Source organism: Pinus tabuliformis, chromosome 5_1 (genome assembly GCF_031772625.1).
Source record: "Pinus tabuliformis cultivar Carrire ecotype Pingquan chromosome 5_1, CPIR1, whole genome shotgun sequence".
NCBI classification, from domain to species: domain Eukaryota; kingdom Viridiplantae; phylum Streptophyta; class Pinopsida; order Pinales; family Pinaceae; genus Pinus; species Pinus tabuliformis.
The window spans coordinates 647,213,474-647,238,065 of NC_142305.1; the positions used below are offsets into that span (position 1 = coordinate 647,213,474).

The following is a 24,592-nucleotide window of genomic DNA, read 5'->3' on the forward strand; positions in this document are numbered from 1 at the left end:
TTTGTAACAGGTTCCGTATTTGGCTAATATTGAACATAATTTCATGGAAAATCTTGCAAGAATTGTTGAAATGCTAAAAAATTCTAACATGAAAACATTATGAGTTCTATCATCACAGATGTTTGTTGGGCAATCAATTAGAGAAATTGACCCCATTGACATGGATCAAGAATTCATTGAATCTTCTAAATTTTGAAAAGAAGATACTACACAGGACATAACACTTCCAAAGTATTCTAGCATGGTTATACCCCTCATAGAGTTTTTCAGATGAAAATACCACTTCACAAAAAAAAATTTGAATCCTTGGGTTGATGTGGATCATCTCTTGGAAGGGCTAAGTGAAGAGAAATGAGTTGCAATCCAGCAGGAACAACATGGAGAATTGACGAAAAAAATAAGATGTTTAGTGCCAAGAAACATTGCCTTGTTTTGGGCCATGATCAGACACTTCTAAATTTAGCTAAGGTTTCATTAAATATAAGCCATCTTGTTATAATTCTGGCGATTCCTAGGAAAAGAGGGATGTGAAGTAAATGAACTGATTCATGGTAATATGAGTATATAAATGTTTCTAATTCGTGAATTTTTTTTTCCCAACAATTTATTGAAATAGATCATGTGCATGAGGAAATTCTAAGGAAGGAGGAGGAGCAAGACCAAGAGAAACCTCAACATTAGATTTTTTTCTTTCCTTGTATGGGAATGTGGACTAAATTGTGGCCTAACATCTGAAATTTTTTGGACAAGGTTACTATAATTTGGATTGAACTATTAATATCTTTGCAAACTGTAGTTCTTACAGGCATCATTTGATTTACAATGTGGAATTGGAAACTTCTATGCATGCCAATAGATGGATCTATTCTTTATTTCATCTAATTCATTCTTTGATCATTTATGTTCCAAGAAAGAATGTTGTATGAACAACATGTTTAGACAATGGGCAATAAAGTTTATGCCATAGAGATGGCCAAAGTACTTGATCCCACAAGAACTTTATTTGCACGACGTGTTATTTTGAAGGGTGATGAGGCTGATCTAGATGGAGATGATAGGCTACCTAAAAGTAAAGATCTAGATGGCGTTTTTGGAATGGAATATGGAGTAGTAATTATCAATGATTCTGCAAGGGTTTGGCCTCATCATAGATATATTTTAATTGTGGTCGAAAGGTAAGTTCATTTCAATTCTTTTTTAGTGTCCAATCAAGACCTTATAGTTGTTAATGTTTTTCTTTCAAAAGTGGTGGTTAAAGATATATGTTACTGTTCCTAAAACTAAGAGACTCCCATGCATATATACATGCATTTTCCCTGTGGTAGGTGCCAATTTGGATTTCTAGGGTTGTCATTGTTAGAAGTATATGTTGATGAGAAGCCAGAGGATGGAACACTGACATCTTCTTTAGTGGTGAGATGCTAAAAATTAAAATATAACACACATTGTGTTCATGACACAGAATTTAGAGATATTTCTTGAGTTGACATTGTATTGTTGTGTTTCTAATGCATATACCATTCAATTCAAACATAGGTGATTGAGATAATTCACCACAATTTTTTCTCAAATAAATAGTTGCATGAAGTGGATGTCTTGTAATTTCTTGTAGTTGAACAACAAAAAGTTTTAAAAAATTGTAAAGTGGTTTTCAATAGGGTTTTTCCATTTAGAGAAGCATAGCCACATCTTCACTCTTTGTGGCATATGGATGAACAATTTGGTGCAGTATGCACAACACAAATTGATGAAAAAGTGTATCATGTTGTAGCCCTTGCCCCTAGGACTGACAAGGTATGCATTTTACCTTTTGTCAAAAGAATACTAACATTAGAAATGAAAAATCATTTACCAAGTAATGTTGGTCTTTGAATATGCATGCTTGTTTACCAACTAATAGAAGATCACTTTATGTGCATCAAGAATGGAAAGAAGAAAAAAAATATATTAAAACTACTGGTCTAATTGTAAGAGAGTATTAATTCCTATGGTTTGTGGAAAATATGGATGTGCGTTATGATCTAGAGATATTAGGGTTGTCTTGGTTTTTGAAACTGATATTTTTCAGGATGTAAATGAATATGAAAGAAGAAAATCAAGTGGATACATTTGGTCAGATACTTTGGAAGGGGGTGTAAAATTAGAATTTGTTTTCAAAGAAGCATGACATGTCTCTGAATAGGTTACATCCCCATTTCCACCCTCTGATAAAATTGGAATTAAGTTTGTTCAAATGGAAGGTGAAACAGTAGTACCAATGAAGGAAATGAAAATGAATTGGGTTCCATACATTCCATTTGAAGACAGGTAGCTATAAGAGTGTATCTCTACTGCCTTTTAGTGTTTATTTTCTTTTTGAAATTTCATGTACACATATTTTAGTGTTGAATATTATCACTTGAAACTACAACCTTAGTTCAATTGAGCACTTGAAAACTCAAATCTTTACTTTGTAGTGTACACAACGAAGGTGGGTGTAAGAAAATTATTGAAATCATACAAAAAAAAAATTCCAACCATTCAATATTGATTCATGCATTACTCTAACATCAGGACTAACTCAGTTTGACAGTGCACCAAATTTCCCACGTTTTTAGTAACTAATTAGTGTGGGGGTGATGTATCAAAACACTTATGGTGTGCATATGTGTAAAGGTATATTGAATCTAGAGGGTGCATTCATCACTTAGCATTATAGATCAGTCAATGAATGGATCAATAATGGAAAACCAAATCAACATTGGTTGAGGAAAGAAGGGGAGAAATTCCTTTTCCCAGGTGGAGGTACAATATGTACACTAAAATTTTAAGTAATATTGGATGAAGCTTCATAGTTTGTTGATTCTCTTAGTTTTGCTTAAATTGGTTTACTTAAGGTATCTGCAGTTTCCACATGTGATGCCCATATCTTCTAATTTTTTAAATATTTTCTAGAAATATCTTCAGTGGCTGTAAACATTTATCAGATTTAGATAAATAAATGCTTGGAAATGATTGGTATCTTTAATATATTTATTATTTTAGAGGCATACAAAGCCTGTACACTCAGTTTGTTGAGATACAAGTGGAGAATATTTTGTAGTTGTAAGTGAGGATTATGTCAGGGTGTGGTTTTTCATGCTAGAAAAGGTGGTAAATGTGTACATGAACTGAGCTGTAGTGGAAATAAATTCCATTCATGTGGCTTTCATCCAAGCTATCCAAAAGTTTTGGTAATTGGATGTTATCAAGTAGTCACATTTGGTATTTGACTTCAAAAATATTACTTATTTAATATGGGTTTTTTTCCTTGTAAGAGTTGGTAACTTTTGGTAATTGGATGCTATCAGGTTAGTAACATTCAATATTTGACTTCAAAACTATTACTTATTTAATGTGAGATTTTTCCTTGTAAGAGTTGGTAATGATAGATGTTGTGATTGAGATATGTGATTTGTTAATATTTATTATGTTTGATTGCAGTCATTGGAGCTATGGAATATGGAAGAAAACAGGAGTATGACCCTTCTTGCACACGATATCAAAGTAAGAATTGTAGAAAGAGGAGACTAATAACACTGGAGCGACAAATACAAAAAGAGAGAAAAAATAGAACCAATCTAGTGATACCCTCAAAGCCAATATCCTGCATGAGACACACACATACAGACTGATGGTCAAGCCTTTAGAGTTGGTGAATTCATCTGCAATGCCTTGGAAAAATAATGATAATGTTTTAAAGTGATAAAACAATATTTCATTTGTAAATTCTAGTTTAACCAATATTAAGTTAGAAATTCATATTGTTATACTTGAAATTTCATATAATATAGTTCGTGGTTGAAGTTATTTACAGTTGTACTTGATATTATTTAGTGTTGTAATTAACATATGTAATTTTGCGTTTTCATATTAGATGAACATGCACATTGTATGACATTTTTTTTTTTAAATTTAGTCACAAAATAATACTAAATAATTTATGTTGATTAATAATGAACATATAAAATCAATCTAAAAATACTAAATTAGTAGTTTATATTGACTAATGATGAACACAAATAAAATGAATATACGATGACTAAATTAGTCGTTTATAATGATTATTAATGAAAGTAAATGAAATGAATATAAACTACTAAATCAGTCATTTATATGATGAATATGGAACTACTAAAAAAAGATAAATGACTACTGTAAATGATAAATTTGTGATTACAAATGATGACTAAATTTTTCATATATACGACTATTAGTAACTAATTTATAGTATCTTATAACACGACCAAAATTTAGTCATATTTTTTTGGTCATTAATTGGTTTCCAACAATGACTAAAATTTCCATATATATGACTGTTAGTAGCTAATTTACAATATCTTATAAGGCGACCAACATTTTGGTCATATTTCTTTGGTCATTTTTGGTTTTTTCAGGTGATCATGTAGTAGTATATTTTGTTGTGTATTTAGTCATTAATTGTGCAATTAATGACTAAATCAATGACTAAATTAATGACAAAATTTATGACTAAATATACTACTAAATGATAAAATTGAGGCAACTAATTAATGACTAAGATAAATATGACTAAAAGTTAGTCGCATTATAAGATACTATAAATTAGCTACTATTGGTCACCGACTGAAAAATGGTCATTTGTATGCAAATTTTAGTCATTTTTTAGTAATTAATTAGCCATTTTGTACTAGTGCTATATTAATACGAGTTTTCTTTAGTGCAAGATTGGCTAGCCTTATATTGATGAAATCAACCCATGATTCTCTTGCTATTGCCTTTTCAAGTAATGTTTTCCTAGTTCCATAAGGGCCATACACCAAAACACCGAAGAACTAAGGAACTTGCTCTGCCCAAACAAATTAGGCCTCTGTAATGGAAGAATAACCATCTCATAAAGTTCCTATTTAATGTATTATAACCCTCCAATTGAGTCAAAGGTTACATCAATATCATCTATATTTATAACATAACAAGCTATCACAACATGTAAGAGAAAGGAATCACAATCCAAAAAAAAACAGTGCACAATTAAAATGACTAACATAAATGACTAATTTGTATTATTGTAGTACTTTTTAAGTAGTCGTATTTTTGTTACTAAACTAAATTAGTCATTCAAATTAGTCATTTTTAGTTGCATTACTTATTATCTAGTCGTATATTTTAACCTGAGACTAAATTAGTCATTTATGTTAGTTGTTTTGAGTTGAATCACTTAAGATTGCTCATTTTTTGTAGTGTTTCACTTTGAAAAGTTGTGAGGACTAACGTTTTTAGTCACTTGGTCACTAATTTCATCATTTTTTACTACTGAAACTTAGTGGGACCCAAGGGCTAGTTACCTGAGAGGTTGGGAGGGTTCCCGAGAGTCTTGTTGCTGATGTGGAAGGTCTGTATGGTGTGTTTCTGTCAGTTCCACTTCCTTAAGGTGACTTAGAAGGTTGAATCATATCATAGTAACTTCTCGTCACATGTTTACCCCGATTGGCCAGTTATTTGGGTAGATGTCGGAGTATGACTGTTGTGTGAAAATATTATTGTTTAATTCTGTTGTAGTATTTGCCCAACTATTTAATTTGTCAATCCGAGGTTTGTAGACTTACAAGACACATGCACTATATATGCAGGACTGAAGTGGAACTAATCTAATCTAATCTAGATTACTGAAATCAAATTAATCTAGAAAAGCATTGAAACACTAACTAGGAAAGCAGGAAATTGGAAAAGTAATACAACATGTGAAGAATTTGAATGACAAACAACATATGTGAGCTCACAACAATAAAGTTATCTCAAATTATATTACAAGAATCAAATGAAAAATCATGAAAGTGTACAATAAAAGAATATGAATCAAAGCTAAGAATCCACTTCTCCTAATTACAAAACTATCTCTTAAAGCTAATCTTTTTTTTTTTTTTTTTTCAAATGAAGAGAGAGCACTCTCTTATATACATGATAACCATCTCATAATTACATATCCAATATTCTTTCAAGCACTCTCAACTACTTTCCCATTATTACAAAATATGATCCCTTTGAATCCTCCACACATCTCTCACATATCTTGGATAAGATATGCCAACCAAATCCCCCATGATCTTCTCCTTAGGAATAGACTTGAATAATTATCTCCTTAATATGGTGGAGGAGATATTTGAGAAGTCTCTTGGAATTAATTCTTCACATATTTTCTACACATCACAAAACTCACATATTCTTGAGATATATATAAAAATATGTATATTTTCTAATATTTAATCATAAATTCACTTGTAATACAAAAATGAATAAAATGGAAAATAAGAAGGTGAAACCCAAATGTACTTATGAAAATGATATGATAAAAGGTTAATGGGATGATGAAATGTAAGGAATAGTGAAGAAAAAGGTGGATGAAAATATGACATTTCTGAGTCCCAACATCCTCCCCAACTGAACTTGTTGCATGTCCTCATGCAACCATGCATGGGTCTCTTTAAGAACATTTGGCATCTTGAACTTTGGCTTTACATGATGATGTCTTTTAATAATGAATGTTTCTAGGATATGTGAAAGACATGAGTAACAACTTACATTTTCTTATGGTTGGTTCTTGTGTGACAACCATGAATACAAAGAATGTTGGTTCTTGTGTTAACAACATTCATTTCGTTTTATGTTCTCTTTTCTTCAATAATAATGCAAACACTCACTGGAAATCATAATGTGCATAAGAAAGCCCTTTTGTAATATTAATGAAGCATGCCAATATTGCGTATGAAGCAAAGTGCAACAAAGTATCGTTGGAAAATAAATGTTGGTGAATGGTAAATGAGAAAAAAAATGGAGTGATAGTGGTGAAGAAATGGAATCATGGTAGTGAATATGTAGTGAATTAGTGAATATAGTTCCCCCCCCCCCCCCCCCCCCTCCCCGCCCAACTAAATTGGTTGCATGTCCTCATGCAACTTGACATGGCTCATGAAAGGAAATGTAGCATGGTGAGGGAATTTTCCAAAATATTCAAGTTAGCATATAAGGAATTGCATGATTAAAGATTAGAAAACAACATACCTCTACTTACCCAAGAATGATGAACTATGCAATAGGAATGTAGCTGCTGCTGCTGGATCAGGAAAATGTGACTGATGTTGTTGTAACTGGATCCTGGGAAATGAAGGAATCTAAACTGTTGATGCTGAATCATGGAAAAGATAAACGCTGAAAGTGGAACTGTGGTACTCTCATAGATCATAATTCATGTTGCTGTAACTGCTGAGGGAGTCGTGAAAAAGTGTATAGTCTTTGTCTGCTACAAAACTAATGGTACAAGTCTGATCATGCGAAAGAATGTGTTGATGTCGAGCATGAAAAGAAATCATTGGATTACCAGCCATTGATGCATGCCATTAACCAATGCGAGGCAAACTCACCATTGATGTTAATGAGTGCCAAGGTACCCGAGTACATCTTGCGAAGTGCGAATGGATGTGCTGAAGTCGAGCCACTTGCAAGATCTGAAGATCAAGGGACATTGATGTATTCCCATGATCGTCAGCGAGAGAACTTGCCATTAAGGCATGCAAGTCTCAAGGTACCCAAAAGGAACTCTAGTCTATTTCCCAGATAAGGTGCTGATGTCGATGGGGCAAGACTTGTTGAAAGGTGGGCCTTAAGGAATCCCACATCAATCAACACAAGTTTGTAAAAAAAGATTTGGTAGGACTATAAATGGAAAGAACTCACGGACAAGCAGTGTGGATCAGCATGGCGAAAAAACAAGGCAATGTAATCATGGAAAGGGAATGAGTTTTATTCAGAAGGCAAACTAGAAGGCAATAAACTGAAAAGGATAAAGGAATGTATGTGATTCAGAAAAATAGGCGTGCATGAAGTCGTGAAAGATAAGGTAATGGAAAATGGGCTTCAACACAAGGATGGTCTAGGCGTTTGGAAGGAAAAAGGTGAGTAATCACGATGCAAAAGGATTTTTTTGTAGTGGAAAATGTCATGATATGTGTTGTGAAGAATTAATTCCTTCAAGCGTCCAATGACGCATATTGTGATTTCGAAAAATCACTCTTGCATTAGATTGTCTTCAACTCTGAAAAACTTAGCACCATTCCTGCATAAAAATTGTCACCTTTGTGTGCCATCTCCATCGATCATTCCTGTATGAAGTGACTCAAAAACAAATTAGCTTATTTTCAAGAATTTATGAAATGTCCATTTTTTTAATTATTTTTCGAAGTTACACTAATTGTGGATGAAAAGGGTGTCGCATCGTAATGTTGAGCTTTCTGCATAAGCTTCTCGTTGACCTACACATCCTAACTTTTGCCCATAAATTCACTTTAAAATAAATGATAAAATCCAACATACTTTTATTTCCCCCCAATCTAGAAATATTGCATGTCCCCATGCAATGTACTCATTGATTGTGCAATACTTTTTCAAAATGTTTTTATTGGTTTGCAGGAAAAGTGATTTAAAACATTTGAAAAGGTTTTGTATTTGTTAGGGAACAAGTAGTTAGTTTATAAATGAATGAGGGCAATTTTATGTTATTATTATTATTATTTTTATATTTTTTTTATCATTCTTTAATAAATAACGAATTAAAAAAAAACAAAAGTTTTTAATTTGTTATTTATGTCGATTTTTTATTTATTTATTAAAAACAAAACTAATATTGAAAATAATAAGAAAACTAACCCTAATTAAAAACCCTAAAAAATAATAAAAAAAACTAACCCTAATTGAAGGCATACGCTCACCAGTACAACCTTGGCCATAGCCATTTCCATTTTCAATCACTCGATTCGGTCCACTCTTCCGTAGTGGCAACACAGATGTGATGCTCCCCAACCTTGACAGAATTGCAGGAATTGTGCTTCAATTCGTCCCCTTTGCCACTTAACATCATGCGAACGATCTTCTGTTCGAGCTTTATCGTATCCTTATCTATCTTTGGCTTTCACTCATCTTCGATGACTTTATCGCAAGCATTGGATATCAAAGCATCAGTGTCGGTATATGGAGGGCGGATCTCTCCATAATGTTGCTCAACCTGGTTGCATCGAGAGGAGATTTGGGGCTCGACATACTTACTGCAGAAAATGCAAAACCCACCATAAACTTTTACCAGATATCGACATCCAAAATAGACATTTTAATTCAATGTTTCTGTACAAAATCCAAGCATTGACCTCGTTGGCCTTCTCCAGCACCATATAATGATGTGAAAGTCTTTCTACGTCGAAAGCATAGTGTTTCATTACTCAATAATTCAAACAACAACGTTGTATTCAATTGATATCACTCCAAACAAATGATGCTTTCTGCACTTCGAGCAATTTATTTTGGTCTACGGTATTATTTAGATATGGGTGTTATTTGTATCGATTCTTATGAATCGAACCCAATCAAATCTTCTGATATAAAACCCATTTCACATCGTATTTGAAAACGCAGATGCATATAAAAAACGTATTACCTCAAATGCATCATCTGAAGTTTGGGGAAAATCGTGTATCAAGCTGAAGGTCGACGCAGCGGAACACTTCTTCTAGGTGGTGTGCACAAGTATGAAGAACTTTGTCCATAGTTCTGTCTACAGAGCCCGTAGCTACAATCCATTCATTGAAAGGATTGAAAGCCAAACAGTTATCCTCAACTTGGTGGATTAAGTGTGAGGGCCTGATTAGAATGATTCCCACCGTATAGATGTCATTATCAATATTGAATACAAAAACGTTGAATCCCTCCAAGCAGCGCTAGCTATCCGGCGGCAACTAAAGTGGTGATAAATTCTCTGCATCATCTATGTTAACGGTAAAGGGATTCTGGACGTTGTGGGTTCCATTTGTCCATGCACCAAATGTGCATTTCCAAAAGCATCCCTCTGCCTTCTACACCCAAATCATACTTTCAATTATGTATCAAATCTGTGCATGCAGAGAAATCGGGAGTTAGTTGCTAAAATCTGGCTAAACTGTCGCCTCCATTCTTGGATCAAATTTTATCTCCTCCTCACTTCATGGCGTGGGAAATTTGTAGTTATTGACGACAGAAAGTGCATCAGCCTGGAGTTGATCGAACAATTTAGCTGCAGTTTGGATGCACACATCGAAGTCTACTTCATAAATTCTTGAGCTCAAGCTCCCATCGTTGTTTTGCCAGCGCCTTCCATATTTTTCACAGCAACAAATTGTAAATATTTTTCTGCAACCCAAGAAAATCAATGTTTATTCATTTATTTTAGCATTACCGGGAGTGTCAAGGTCGTCAAAATGGCATTGGTGTCTCGGGCCTGCAATATGCAGTGCGTTTGTTTTTCCTCTCGAGCCTGCAATGCAGTGCGTTTCCTCTCGGCCCTTTATATGATGTGTTGTATATGAATTGTTGGCAACGGCGCCAAAATGTTGGGTGAAAATATTATCATTTAATTCTGTTGTAGTATTTTCCCAACTATTTAATTTGTCAATCCGAGGTTCGTAGACTTACGAGACACATGCACTATATATGTAGGACTGAAGTGGAACTAAACTAATCTAATCCAAATTATTGAAATCAAACTAATATAGAAAAGCATTGAAACACTAACTATGAAAGCAGGAAATTGGAAAAGAAATACAACATGTGAAGAATTTGAATGACAAACAACATATGTGAGCTCACAACAATAAAGTTATCTCAAATTATATTACAAGAATCAAATGACAAATCATGAAAGTGTACAATAAAAGAATATGAATCAAAGCTAAGAATCCCCTTCTCCTAATTACAAAACTATCTCTTAAAGCTAATATTTTTTTTTTTTTTCAAATGAAGAGAAAGCACTCTCTTATATACATGAAGAAGATAACCATCTCATAATTACATATCCAATATTCTTTCAAGCACTCTCAACTACTTTCCCATTATTACAAAATATGATCCCTTTGAATCCTCCACACATCTCTCACATATCTTGGATAAGATATGCCAACCAAATCCTCCATGATCTTCCCCTTAGGAATAGACTTGAATAATTATCTCCTTAATATGGTGGAGGAGATATTTGAGAAGTCTCTTGGAATTAATTCTTCACATATTTCCTACACATCACAAAACTCACATATTCTTGAGATATATATAAAAATATGTATATTTTCTAATATTTAATCATAAATTCACTTGTAATACAAAAATGAATAAAATGGAAAATAAGAAGGTGAAACCCAAATGTATTTATGAAAATGATATGATAAAAGGTTAATGGGATGATGAAATGTAAGGAATAGTGAAGAAAAAGGTGGATGAAAATATGACATTTCTGAGTCCCAACAAGGACGTTACAAAATATTTAGTTGAAGGGTTACATCCATATATTAAATTAAGCATAATGGAAAACTCAGAAACTCAAAGAGAATCATCATCAATAGTTCTATGTTAAATCATTTTATCACATTAAATTAGTTAGTATAAAATTAAAACATGGATATGGTATATAGAACATATTTTTTTACTTTTTTTATATATATATATATATATATATATATATATATATATCAATCACAAATTATTTAATAAAGTATAAAGAAAAAAATCCTCAGGGTGTAGTTTAGCTGGTGATCATTATTAAAATGATGACTTGTGAGCAAGAGATCGAAAGTTTGATTTCCTAGACGTAACCCAATTTACAGAAAAGAATACAAATTGTAGAGCACAAGAATTAATCTCGTATCACATAAATATGAGACTAACCTAATTACCAATTCCTATAAATACAAAAAAAATAAATTATATATATATATATATGATTTGCTTACAAATTCTCATAAAACATTATTGAGTTTAAATGTTATGAACATCTTTTAATCCAATGTAGTGAAATTTTGCACGTTTTGATTTTTCAATAGAGATAAGAATTTAGACTTTTACCATTGCATAACATCAACTCTTAGTTTTCTCTCTGAAAAACATCAACTCTTAGTTTGATCTAAAACATGGGTATGATATCGAAAAATTATTCTTATCCCTAGCCATATGTTTTGATTCAATAATATAGAGTTGAAAGGATGCAAAACATCCCCAAATGAAAAGCAATAGCCAATAACATATGTTCATTTTTCCAAAGTTTGGTTTTGACTATTCAAATCACGGATATTGACCATCTCGAAGTTTTGAGCTTCTTTGGAAAGAGGAGGATTCATCTTGAATTTAAAGGACATGGAGATTACTTCTTCAGGTGGCCAGCGCATGAAACAAGGAGAACGAGTCAAACTTAAAATCCACCCAGAGGTATTTTTTAGGAGTCAATTAACTATTTATTTAGCAATTAAGTGTATGGAAGGAGGATGATAATTAATATGATTAACCTGTCAATATGATTAATAATTTAATTACATTGTAAACACATAAAATGAAAGAATATTATTGACTAATCCTAAAGTGAAGTCTATTATAATTAATCATAAAACTCAGGTATATGCATTTGTTCCCTCCACTCTCTTTATCTTTTACAATGTTCATAATTTTGTATTGGTTTGTGAAGCAACTTATCTTTATCTTTCATTCATATTTGTAAAATTTTCAGGATTTTTTTGCGTTCAGTGACATAGAAAGTATGATTTTTTTTTATTTTTTTTTCCTAATATTCCAGAATTTGATTTACATTCGAAGATTCGATCTATATATTTGATTACTTTTACTTTATAATTTATAATTTATAATAATTATTATTGTTTTTATTATATATAATTTAATTTATTTTTAATATTTTTATTTAATATTAATATATAATTTTAATTAACATAATTATAAAATTGAATTGAATATTCAATAACAATATTTTGTCAACCATTTTTATCATTTTTTATTTTTTTAGTGTTTTAATATTCCATATCTCAATAGGGAAAAACTAATTTTATGAATCCATCTTAATGTTGCTTACTATGGCCTGCTTTCGTGAAGACTAAATTACAAATTAGAAAAGAGCATTAAGGGAACCCCTATATTTGCAATTGTAATTGTTGTGAAGTGAGAGATATTAATGGTAGGTTGGAAATGAGAATGATTTTTGTAGTTTAATCTTTTTATGTGTTAGAATATACATTCCAAATGTAAATTAGAAACTCATAATTAGCAATGTAAATTAGAAACTCATAATTAGCATTGTTGTTGGGAGAAATTCAAAATCTTAAGATAATTATTTTTTCTATGACATTTTGATGAGTAAGACCATTTTTAAGATCTTATTAATTATTTGATGGCTTCACTTAGGAAATATTGAGATCCTCAACAACCATAGGCCTTGGGACCCACCTAAAAAACATCATAAGTATTTAAAATCACATTTTATAATACTTGTAAAATATGTTTTTGATGCAATTAATTCTCTTTGATTATTGCAAGCTTTTGATTGATTTCCTATCTATATTTAATATTATAGGGATGCATGGATGCCAGTGATGCTTTTGTCTCATGCCCAATCCATTAGGTAGTATTTTTTTTGTAAGCTTGGCATTGGTGAGGCTACATCATGGTCATGTTCAAGAATAACACCTGAATAGGGAAGAGAATTGAACCAATGACTTAACATGTCGGAGTGTCTTAACAATGCACCTGATCACCATCTATACAGGACCCTGTGGATCCCTTAGGTAGCAATAAAGAGGTGGGATCATATTCAATTTTTTTCCTTTTAAAACGATTATAAGTTCACTGATAAGATCATAATTGAATTTATCTAATCAATAGATTTTAAAAAACTATGCTTTTACTCAATTTTGAGATTTGAGCATAAAGTTATGGCCCTTTAAAGTTCTAAATGGATTTCTCTCTCTCTTTCCATGTCATTATCCTACATATCCATATAATTTCTAGATGATATGGTTTTGTCGTATCAAATGTTAGTAATTATACAAACATTTGCTAGTATCATGCTTTTTGAGCTAGTTTTCTACCTTTTCTAGCATATAACACCTTCAAACTTTTTCTATAGTGCATTGTGTCACACTTTATATTTCTCATGCAACTTATCAAGCTCTCAAATTTTTCTACCACGAGACAACATTGTCACTTCCCGAAAAGATTTCTTTCATGTGATGTGCTACAGCCTTGAAAGTTTTCATCTCTACGACAACTTTCTCCTACTTCATTTCTCCTTCTTACTTTTGTTTTCATGTCTTCCCCTTATTCTTCTTCTCTTTGAGCCTATCATGTATTTGTTTTTTCTTTTTATCTACGATGTATTGCACCAAAGTTATTTCTGGCACAATACATTATGCCTACAAACATTTTCATAGTTGTAACAAACCTTATCATGTTTTCCATTGTCTCCCACTATATGTTGCAAATTAAAGCATTATAGTATGGCATATTGCATCAACAAAAACTTCTCCCACAATGACATGGATCTATTATCTTTTTTTCCTCTTTGTTTCCCTCCTTATCTTTCTTTACTCATCCATTTTTCTTTGCGCCCATTGTGTGATATTAAAAAAACTCATTTTATGTGATGTATCATGTCATGAAGTCTATCACATCTTTGAAAAAGTTTGGAATTGGAAAATATTGCTCCAAAATATTTTGTGGAGGGATTTAACTCATATTAACCATTATGTTGTGTAGTGAATTTTTTTGAATGTGTGGAGTATCACGCCAAACGTTTGTTTTTTCGCATGATACAACATGAACTCAAAATTATTCCTAGCAATGATAGACTAACCTATTCCTAGAAATTTTATCATATCCTTTGGTTAAACAAATATTTTATTAATGTGATACACATTGTATCACATGAAAGAAAACTCCGTGCAAGATGCACAAAAATGCCATCTTGCATTAACCAAAATGTCATGAATTTCTCAAGTATATCCCTAAGAAAAAAAGCACTTGTTAAGGCCCTCCCTTGTTTCTAATAAGGCCTCTAATATGTCTTTAAGTCTTATACCACACCAATTCTGATCCGGGTGGCTCCAGAAATGCTGAGAATTCAGAAGTGGCTCTGGAAAAACTCAAAAATAAAAGTCACTAGGTTGAAGTGGAACTAGGGTCAGATCAAAGATTTCAATGCAATATTTCGAATGTCGTGAATGAGACCTCAATCCGAGTTCGTATGTGAAAGTTATGGCCTGTCAAAGTATTAGTTAAACTAGGTCGAGTGGCAACCACTAACGAGGCAACAATTTTGCATTTACCGGTGCATAGATTCTGGCCGATGTAATGGGTGAATTTTTCACCTCTTCAATTTGTCTAATAACCCTTAAAACCTTCCACCGAAATATTAACTATTATTATTAAAAAATTATAAAAAAAGGGGGGGTGGGCAGGATGCCAACCCCGATAGCCCAACGTATTCATTATTTTTAACATATTATATACATTAATATGGGGGAATTCCACCAATGGCAGACCTGCCACCCAATGGCATATGACTGAGCACCACAAAATGACCATGCATAAATACAAGGGGTTGATAGGAATCAAACTCGTCTGGCCGGTTCAGTCGGCTTGCACCATGGGCGACCCCACTCAATGGTCACCACAATTAATGGTGGTACTCCAAAAATATACCAACCATTCCATTCAAAATAAATGACACACCAAGTGGGGAGGCCATGGGCTTAGACTCGAGCCTCCCACACCAAATTTTCCCATAGTTACCAACCGCTCAACAGGCGGCTCATGTTTAATCCACCTCCTCCATAACATTTAAACCCAAACTCTCATTCGCCTAGACAACGGAAGTCGAGCACGAGGGCCACGAAGGAGGAAATTTGACATCGTGGACGAAGAGGAAGCATTCATAGCACGTTTTTTGAGATGAAATATTGCAATAATATTCTTTGATGCTCAAGGAATTTTTATATTCCCTTGGAGACTGATTTTTGATAAGGGCGGAATGATACCGATTTCATAGTCATTCTTCTCATAATTTTGCAAGGAGCGCAGTGATGTACTCAGATTTTTCATCCAAGAAATGGATTCTTCGCCCATCTCCAGGAAGGAATATTTGGGGATTCTTCAAGATTCTCGAGGGTCCAAATTTTGACGATGATAGGAAGCGGCCAAGTTTATAGTCGTTTGACACAATTTCATGCCACGAGTTGAACGATTATGCTCATTTCCACAGCTAAGATTTTCATTTTCATACCATTCTAGAATATGGAGGTATAAGGGTCATTTATGTAACTGATTGTAAATTATTTATGTTGCCATTTAATGAAAAAGGCCTCCCCACATTGATTAGGGCCCAGAGACGTAGCCCACATTGGGAGAACTACGTCATCAAATTGTCTTATGCCTTTCATCTCATGGTTGATTTTGATTTGCACTTATTTCATGTGTTTATGTTACTTGGTTACATGCTCTTTTAAATGCAATTATGTATGCATCCTTGAAGTAAAAGATCTGGATCAAGTTTAGTATCAGTGTATGTCTTCTTGATGCGATTTGCATGAGTGAATGCTAACTAGGAACAAGCTCCAAAGAGGAGAAGGAAAACTCAAATTCTTTGATCCCGAAGAGGGGCATGTAGCACGAATACGGAAAATGGAAGATGAGGAAGCTTGAATGGAGGAAGAGTGAAATTATCACAAGATCTTCTTCACCATGGCAGAGAAATTTGACAAGTTGTTTGCAGAATATGAGAAGACAATCAAGCCTGAGAAGGAAGAATTGAATGATCATGCCTTGGTAAATCATGAAGGTGGATGATAAGAGCCTCATTCCTCTCTGTCCTCCAGTGAAAGTTACTCTTCTTCCTCTTCTCATCATTCTAACAGGAATCATAGGAATGCATCTAAAAATCATTTTTTTAAGTTGGATGTCAAATTTGATTTACCTATGTTTAGTGGAGAATCTAATGCAGAGAAGCTAGATAACTGGATAAGACAAGTTGAACTATATTTTTGCATACAACAAATCAAAGAGGATGAAGCCAAGATATAGCTAGCATCCCTCCAATTAAGTGACATTGCTCTTCTCTGGTAGGAAGGAAAGCTACAAAAAGTGGTAAGAGTAGTCAGAAACTTCTTTCATCTTGGTCTGAGTTTGTCTCTGCTATAAGAGGAAAGTTTTACCCATTAGGCTATAGACAGAAAGCAATGATGGAATGGGAACATTTGAAACAAATTAAAGGTCAAACTATTCATAATTTTATAGAGGATTTTAGGAAACACGCATTAGAATTAAATGTTCTGCTAGACACTCCTGAGACATTGATGAAATATATCGGCTCTTTGGATAGTTATTTGTGTCATTCATTGTTATTATTTGAACCTAAAACTCTTGATGAAGCTAGTGTGAAGGTTGTACATCTTGAAAGCAGGAGGAATCATGAGAAACAAGACCACCCAAAGAAGACAACAAAAACTAGGAGAAAGGAAGGAAAGCCCTCTTATACTCATTGTGAAAAATAGGGGTATGATGAGGAGCAATGTTGGAAATTGCATCCAAAATTGAGGAAAACAATGAATGACATAAAAAGGAAGTAGAAGACAGTTGAAACTTTGCAAAAATAATAATAATTTGAATCAGAGGATAATGAGAAGATCACGGCTATAGGATTACAGCTCTTGGGATTGCAGAATATGGATCTATCGACTTGGGTTCCAATTCAGGCAATGAGACAAAGATTTCAGCAGATGTTGTGCCAAAAATGAAAAAGGCACCAAATGCGGCATGGCTCCAAGAACTCTAAGAAATAAACCAAAGCATTCAGGAAGAGAATGTTGAACTAAGGAGACTCCTACAAGAAGCAGAGAAGGAGAAACAAAGGTCGCAACATTAGTTACGAGCCAAGGAGGAGGCCTTGCAAAAGTTGTATCATAACAAGCCTGAGATAAAAAGTGATTATTCAATTTCATGTACTTTTTGTGATGATGATTTCGTTGCTTTTGAGAAACATACTACAGGAATTGGATCAAAATTGTTGAAGAAGATGGGGTATCAAGTGAAGGGTCTCGACATTCATGGCCAAGGAATTGTGAATCCCATCAAAGTGGAGGAATTTCCTTGTTATTCAAGACTTGGATATATCATAAAAGAGGTTGGGAAATGCTCCAAGACAACTACTGACCAATCAATGACAGATGATGAGAGCACTTCATCACATTCTAGTGATAGTGAGGATTCCACGAGCACTGCAACGAGGATAGACATGAGAGAGCCACATGTCAAATATTGCATGACCAGAAAGAACCTAAGAAGGAACCAACTGGTGAATGTGTTCAACAAGCGAATTTTACACAAGGAGATGGACCATTCACTCTATTGAGTAAGAGATGGTTTTACTAGATTTAGTAGCTCGTCATCGCACAATTTTGTAAATCATTAGTTGCGATATAATTCTAAAAGTGATGATGTGTTTTCCATCACTTATGAAAGCGACGATGATGTTTTTGGCATTTTTTATATAGCTAGGGTATTGGTTTCTATTATGATGTAAACTTGAGCAAAGAGTGTGTGTTATAAACTCTTGGCAAGTATGGGGTTGTTTGAATCATGTATGGTTTTGTATGTGATTGAAAATAATGTAGCAGGTTTGCATGGAATGTAGATGTTGAAAGTATGGCTTGATAAGGACACATGCAAATTGTAGGATGTGCTCATGCTTTTTGAGGACCAAACGCTCCTCCGTGGGGAGGAATGATTTAGGTGGATCCAGAAATGCTTAGAATTTAGAAGTGGCTTTGGAAAAACTAAAAAATCAAAGTCACGAGATTAAAGTGGAACCAAGGTTATATCAAATATCTTGACACAATATTTCTAATTATGTAAATGAGACCTCAATCCGAGTTCGTGTGTGAAAATTATGGATGATCAAAGTTTTGGTCAAACTAGGCACAATGGCAGCCACTGATGAGGGAAAAATGTATCATTTACTGGTGCACAAATTCTGGCCATCGAAATGGGAGAATTTGGTGCCTATTGAATTTGTCTAATAACCCTTAAAAAAGCCACTGAAATTTTAACTATTATTATAAAAATATATAAAAAAGTGGGGGCGAGCTGCCAACCCCGCCACCCCAATAGATTCATTATTTTGAATGCATTATATATATTAATATGGGGGTGGTACACCAATGGAAGACCCGCCATCCAAAAACCTACGATTGAGCACCATAAAACAACCATGTATACATACAAGGGGCCGACGAGAATCGAACATGCCCGATTGGTTCGACCGGCCCACACCACGGTTGATTCCACTCAACAGTCACCACAATCAACGACGACACTCAAAAAATATACCACCCACAACATTTAAACAACAATACATTCCAAGTGGAGAGGCCGCGGGGTTGGAACCCGAGTCTCCCACACCAAATTTTCCCATGGCTACCAACCACCCAACGGGCAACTCTTATTTAATCTCCCTCCTCCATAGCATTTAAACCCAAACTCTCATTCTCCCAGGCAGCAAAGGTCAAACACGACGAACAAGAGGGAAGAACCTTGACACAGTGGATGAGGCAGAACCATGCCTGAGATGTTTTTCGAGACAAAATATTGCAGGAATATTCTTTGATGCATGAGGAATCTTTATATTCCCTTGGAGGCTGATTTTTGACAGGGGCGGAATGATGCTAACTTTATAGTCATTTTTCTCATAATTTCGCAAGAATCACAGTGGTGCACTCAGAATTTTCATCTGAACAGTAGATTCACCGCCCATTTCTAGGAAGTAATCTTTGGGGGAATCTTCATTATTCCCGAGGGTCCAAATTTTGACGGTGACAGAAAGGAGCCAAGTTTATAGTCGTTTGACACGATTTCACTCCATAAATTCAACAATGATGCTCATTTTTGCAGTTGAGCTTTGCATTTTCAGACCACTTTGGAAAATGGAGGTATAAGGGTCATTTATGTAACTGATTGTAAATTATTTCTGCTACCATTTAATGAAAGAGACCTCCCGACATTGAGTAGGGCGCGAAGACGTAGCCCACATTAGGTGAACTCTGCCATCAAATTGTCTTGTGCCTTTGATCTCATAGTTTCTTTTGATTTCTGCTTCTTTCATGTGTTTATGTTACTTGGTTACATGCTCTTTTAAATGCAATTTTGTATGCATCCTTGAAGTAAAAGGTCTAGATCAAATTCCCCCAATATGAGAGTAATAAGGTCTTATAAATAAAATGCAAGGGGATTTCCTTATGGAAATCAAGATGATAATGCTTCAAGGTTGTGAACATAAATCCAAATGTGAAAAAAATCTACCAAAGCCATAACATCTTAGTAATACCAACTCTACTCTATACCCTTATTTCCATGATTTTACAAAACTTTGGGTAATATATGCTTGAGGCATCCATTGTCTAAAATTGTATATATTTGAAGGGAATACTTCTTATGGTTTAATTTCCCTTATAAATCAAGAATAAAATAATATTATGTTTAGTTTAATTACATATACATCAATGGAAAATAATATATATTACTCTTCTAGCCACACACCATGCAAAATAGATATGATATTCTACAACACATAACCTTATGCATTTTAGGAATAAGCATGACACCCATAAGAGATTCGTCGAGATGAAAATTTAACACCATTTAAAAATTAATCATACATAACCTATGTCAAAGCACTCTAAGAACAACTCTTTACTAGTTTGAAAGAGTAGCAAAATAATACTAGGCTACAATAGTTAATTTGATCCTTCTTGAATTATACTAGGCTACAATAGTTAATAAGGATTTGTATTATATTACAAAATCCCAGGCACAATCATACTATCATGGACCATAATAATCAATAACATAATAACTAACTCTTGACACTCTAGAAATCTAGAATTCCTACTCTTTTAATTCACTCATATAGTTTTCTCATTAACAATGCAACTTCATATTAATCCAACCATGCATAGTTTAATAACAACAAAAATTAAATCAATTGAACATAGTTTAACATGCCAAGAAAATAGATGATCGGGTAGAGAATAATTCGTGAATTGTTGTACTATTAAAGAACTCCTTATGTGAATATTGTTGGTTCACAACTCTGTGGTTCTAAGTAACCAAAAAAAAAACATGTGAAGAAAAATATCACAAATGACAAGATTGGGAAAGAAAACACATGGCTTGCTTTACTAATTATAGGCTATGTCATCATCTCAAGTGGCCCAAGTTCATTCCTATCACCAATTATATTACAACTTGTGTTTAGTGTGCATTATTGTAACCATGCTTTTATTAGAATTTTAACATGGGATTGTAGCTAGTGGGTAAGTCAAGGAAATTAATGATCAATACAACCATTTGTGCAAACAATGAACAAGGAACACTTCTCCAATTTAATTTTTAATTAATTTCCTTACTTTATATCATCACCTAACATATGATTGTACATAAATATTTCCATGAGCTAACCATTCATGTAATTTATAGGGTGTAAAAAGATACTTATTTATCTGAGATTGTCTTTCCTACCAACTAAGGGTGAGTGATTTTCCTCCAAACTATAGGTATAGATGCACTTCATGTTTCTACACATGTCCACCCCATATCCATACCATGGTAACACGAGGATGAATTTAAATAAATATGGAAAATAGATAGCCTTTTAAGGGATAGTCTTATGATGAAACTCCTCATCGGCTCTAAGAACCCCCAAAAAATTCTAAGTTCCCCTTTTTCTAGCCCTACAAAATGTAAGAGAAATCCCCTTTTCTTTACATTATAATACCTTAAGGAACTCATAGTTTTAGTGTTTCTCATGTGCCCAACATGGTCATAGCTTCTAGTCCTATTTTCAAGTGTTTTTAAAGATCTTTCCATGTTATTTTAAGGTCAAACCAAAGGTTTTGTCACTGGTTTAACATAGCACTTGAATTTTCTCATGTTTCAACTCTCACTTGGATTATTTTCTATGTGAAAATATCGATCCCTTAATCATGTACATGACCCACCTCTACTTTTTATCTACCTTGACATAAGTCTCTACTCTTTCCCGTTGAAATGGATCCCATCACTTATTGAACTTTCCCCTTTGAATGGTGGGCACATTTTCTAAGGGAGAAACTTCTAAAGGGTGTTTTGACCATTATTTTCATCAATTCCTCTCATAATCGTGGATGGTGGTCCTTCCACTAAACATATAATGATTGAATTTTCAAGTCAAAAAGAGATGAAGGATAATTACCAAAATTAGTTTGGCATCAATCAAAATAATTTAACCAAGTGGCTCACAATAATTATGCATATTGAAAACCTTGATGGGCCCCTCAATATTCCCCACTCACAGTGTCATTGTAATAGCTCTGGTGAAAATTCCATGTAATAAAAGTTAGAAAGACAATAACCACGGATGATGGGACACTTATTCCAAGATGAATTCTAGGAAAGACATCCTAGGGGGTGTTCATTTGGTTGTTTATGGCTAAGGAAATTGGAAAAGGTAATGGATAAGGCTTTGGAAAGGCAAAATGACATTTTTGGCACATTTATTTATGAAAATAATCAAAATTAGGAGAAAAAGGAGGTGAAAGGTCACAAGTTCCATGTGAGGAGGAAAATGAAGAAAATAGAGGCCTCATTCATAAAAAGGATTTTTAGGATCAGTTGGTAACCTTTTTCCAGTTCAGTTTTGGAGCTCTTTCATTATTCTCTCTCTCTCTCATACCCTTGGAGACTTAGAGTTTTCTTGGAGCACTCTTGGTGGGTGTGGCATACTTGGATTTTTGGAGCAAGAAGGAAAAGGAATAGAAGGGAAGCGCAAGAAGGAATCAGGATCAGCAACTACATCATATTTGCTTGCACGTACTAAGTTGCATGTATGTTTCCTTCACTAGTTTTGGCATGCATGGGACATGCATGTGGTTTCTTAGTTGTGATCTGTCATTGGTATGGAGGATTGCCTGGATTGACAATGGATTTCCTAGCCTTTCCATTTCTTGGATAGCCATGGTGATTGTGGGTTTACTTTCATTGTTTGTTTTTGGTTGGTTCTCATGTTTCCTTAGCTTGGGTTGAGTTATTAGTTCCTGGAAGCCTTGGTTGGACAAATGCTCTAGAAGCCCTGTAATAGCTTGGCTTGAGTTACTAGTCTTGGAAGCCTTGGTTGGACAGATGCTCTGGAAGCCATTAGTGGGTTGAGCTACTGGTCCTGGAAGCCTTGGTTGGAGAAATGCTCTAGAAGCACGACAACAGTTGTGGATTGAATTACTAGTCCTGGAAGCCTTGGTTGGAACAAATGCTCTGGAAACCCTGAAAGGCTTGGATGGAGACCAATCTGATGATGGTTCTATGATGTCTAATTGTGAGGTGGAATCACTGTTTGATGGGTTGGGTTGGATGACCTTTGGAAGCCCTAGATGAATTTGATTGATGTGTTCTATGAGATCCCACATTCATGCTTACAATATGGCACGAGGGTGAATGACTGAAGAGAGATTTGGCTCAGCCATTCTATAGTCGGGTGGAACATGGAAGTCCCATCCCGGGTTTTGATTTTGCATCATTAATGAAAGGTGATTTCTCCTTTTATTTCTATTAGCATTTTGATGGATTATATTTGATCTATATGATTGTACTTTCATGAGTATTTTCTCCTGCTATTATGCTGGTAATGTATGTGTTTTATGACAACAACTATGTGTGGCTCTCATCATGATTTTACTTATAATTGAATTATTAATGTATCTATGACATATGGATGGAATGACAGTTGATGCTTTAAGGGATCAATGATTCTTAGCGATTCTTAGCTAAGTATGAGACCCCTATGCTAAGAACTATGAATTACACCTATCGATTACACATTTTCAATATGTTTGACGAAATGCTTGTCATCGCTAGTAGGGGTTCAATGAAGGTATTGAACAAGTATTTTATTTAGTACTATCATTTCCATTTTATCTCAATCATTTGAAGAGATAGATCAATTCTGGGCAGTGACTTGGGCTCTGAGCTTGAAAAAGTAGCTTAAATCCCACAGTCATTGGCACAACACTGGAAATTCTGGTACACAGTCGCTGACAGGTAGGCCTATGAGAGAAACTTTAGGTTGTTGGCTGCTCCCTAGCCCATAGCATGAGAGGGACTATGGCCCAAGAGACCTAAAACAACAGTGGGACCTAGGCATGGCTGTTTGAGTGGCTGACTTGTCGTCTAAGGGTTATGTTGATGATGTTGGATGTCTGTATGGTGTGTTTTTTTCAGTTTCATTTCCTTAATGTGACTTAGGAGGTCGAATCATATCATAGTGGCCTCGTGTCGCATGTTTACCCCGACTGGTCGGTTGCTTGGGTAGATGAGGGAGGAGGGTGTTATGGAGTGGTAACAGAGCATGGTTCACCCCTCGGACTAGATGAGCTATGTGTTTGTCATGCATGCATGTCAGTTGCATGTGTGTATCTCACCCTTGTATTCCATGTGCTTGTTGCATTTGCATGATGTTGTTCATGGTTGTAGTGATGTCGTCATGCAAAATTTGAGGTGTTATTGTGGAATGCATCGATGTGAGTGTGTGACTGGTTACATGTCGAGTTTTTTCACTTACATGTATCATTGTAGTATGCTTGGTTACATTATTTCATGTTTGGTTACATTCGTGTATGCTTGGTTGCATGTATCATTCTTGCAAGTTTGATTTCAAATATCGTTCATTCAT

At 34.3% G+C, this 24,592-nt stretch overlaps 1 pseudogene; it reads left to right on the plus strand.

Annotated features, from left to right (window-relative positions):
- Nucleotides 1–301: 301 nt before the first annotated feature.
- The window catches only part of LOC149166652 (RNA polymerase II C-terminal domain phosphatase-like 3), a 52,682-nt pseudogene continuing 28,391 nt past the window's right edge, over nt 302–24,592 (plus strand).